Source organism: Miscanthus floridulus, chromosome 14, assembly GCF_019320115.1.
Source record: "Miscanthus floridulus cultivar M001 chromosome 14, ASM1932011v1, whole genome shotgun sequence".
In the NCBI taxonomy this organism is placed as follows: domain Eukaryota; kingdom Viridiplantae; phylum Streptophyta; class Magnoliopsida; order Poales; family Poaceae; genus Miscanthus; species Miscanthus floridulus.
This window is the reverse complement of record NC_089593.1, coordinates 2,293,137-2,295,248: the sequence shown is the minus strand read 5'-3', so window position 1 is coordinate 2,295,248 and position 2,112 is coordinate 2,293,137. Positions and strand designations below refer to the sequence as shown.

General features: G+C 50.2%; 1 pseudogene; it reads left to right on the top strand.

Annotated features, from left to right (window-relative positions):
- Positions 1-1,208: 1,208 nt before the first annotated feature.
- Positions 1,209-1,762, top strand: LOC136505701 (photosystem II reaction center proteins PsbY, chloroplastic-like; annotated as a pseudogene).
- Positions 1,763-2,112: the final 350 nt, after the last annotated feature.

Here is a 2,112-nt window from a genome sequence, read left to right as displayed (position 1 = left end):
TTTTGACCTTATACCGATATATGTACCCTCAGAGTAAAAATCTATGTACCCACAACCCAAGTGCATCTACTTGAATTTGCTCTAACTTCACCATTGCTCGAATTGGATATTTTCTATATATGCATTTCGATAGTCTCAATGAGAGAAATATATTGGTGGTCCAATTTGTAATTTGATAAGTTATCATACAGATCAAGTCAATTTTCCCTATTTGAGGCCAAGTTGCCAATTCTGAGTTAGCACCACATCACAGCAAGTATAATAAGGGGCTACAAGTAAGCTAAATGCTGAGATGGAGGAGAGAGGGAAGGAGAGAGAAAAAAAATGGGCTGTAAGCTTGCCGCTGGCATGGGTACAGGAACAAAAAAAAAACTGTGTGAGAGACAAATAAACTACGTATTAATAGTGAAGATGTAACTACTATATGGGTGGGCTGAGAGATAGGCTGTAAGAATTCATACAGCCAACAGCCGGCTATATTATTAGCCTTGCTCTTATAAGTCAAAGGCGTTACTCAGGCACATCTTACGAAGTCAAAAGCGTTTTACTGAATTCGATCTCTCTGCATGTTACTGGTCGTCACTACCCGTCCATACACTCCTATTTTACTGAAAAAAAAACTCTTAATTCAACTAACTGGAAGCCTTCTTAATTTCAAAGTCAACTGGTGGATTCAATTCGTGTTAACTATCTATTTAGAGCCTGTTTTATATCAATCTAAGGCTAATTATTTGCAGAAAAAATTAGCTCCATCCATCCAAACACTATGCTAATAGATGGGCTAATTTGATAACCAACCGACTGTTATTTGCAGAAAAAATAAGCCACGAAACAGTATTTTTCTCTCTCAAAAAACCAGCCATACAAATCAGCACAAGTGGCTTTTTGACCAGCCGAACACTCCCCAAGTCTAGAACATAGTTGTAGCTTACTTGTTAAGCAACCGTAGTTAATTTGTATTTTTAGCCCTAACTAGGAGCTACCACTAGCGGTGGCGTCCCGAAGAATTGGGGGGGGGGGGGGGGGGGCGCTCGGGGGAAAATCTAAATTGACCCTAAAGTAAGTGTCATAATAATAATAGAGTTAAATGCACCAGAGGTTCATTAACTTATGAGGAGATTTCGGTTAGGTCCATCAACTTTCAAAGTGAATTTTTAGGTCCATAAACTTTGTATGCTGTATCACTTAGGTCCGTACTTCTTCCACGTTGGCTTCTCATGCTGATGTGGCATGATGACTAGGCTCAATCATGCAGCCCTATGCCAATGCAAACCCGCCAAGATCGTGGCGCAGTCAGCGGCGTCCACCAGCGGCAGCACCGCCGCCAGCAACGTCTCGTTGCACGTCCCGACACAGGCCAAGAAGACTGTGGTGGTCGTGTCGTCGTTGTCTACCACACTGGCGGCGGCCGCAGCGCTCGCGGGCGCCTTCTTCTCGTCGCTGGCGTCGTTGGACGCGGCGCTGGGCGCAGCATGTGGTGGACGTGGCGACGGACGCCGGGAGCGACAACCGCGGCCAGCTGCTGCTCTTCGTGGTGACGCTCGCCATCGGGTGGGTGCTCTACGAGATCCTATAGCCGGCGCTGAACCAGCTAAACCGCATGCACAGCCAGGCCATGGTCGCCGGCATGGGCCTCGGCGCCGCCGCCACTGCCTCCAGGATGTCGGCTGCACCCGAGGCCTTTCACCGCCGCGGCATAGGACCTCGACGCGCACGACAACCGGGGCCTCCTGCTGCTCCCTGTTCACCGCCGCCGCCGTGAACCGTGACAAACAATATGCGCATAGTCACCAGCGTTCCTCGCAGCAGACACGTTGTCAGTACCGCCCCTCACCGTCATCGGACCCTCCTCTCTCCGGCGTTGTGCGTGCACAGCTCGCAGCAGGAGGCACGTACAGGTTGCGTAGCCTCGGCTTCTCCTCCCTGTCGCGTCGCGCGCTTCATGTTCGCCTTGCGCGGTCTGTTGTGCCGCCGACGCCGTCGACGGCCTTGACCATGCACGGCGATCGTGGCCGAAGCTACCTCGCTGCCCGGCACTGCCGCTGACGCACTGCATCGATGGCCTACACACCGAGTCAGTCAATTCGTGAATGAGATGCCATGCAAGGTACG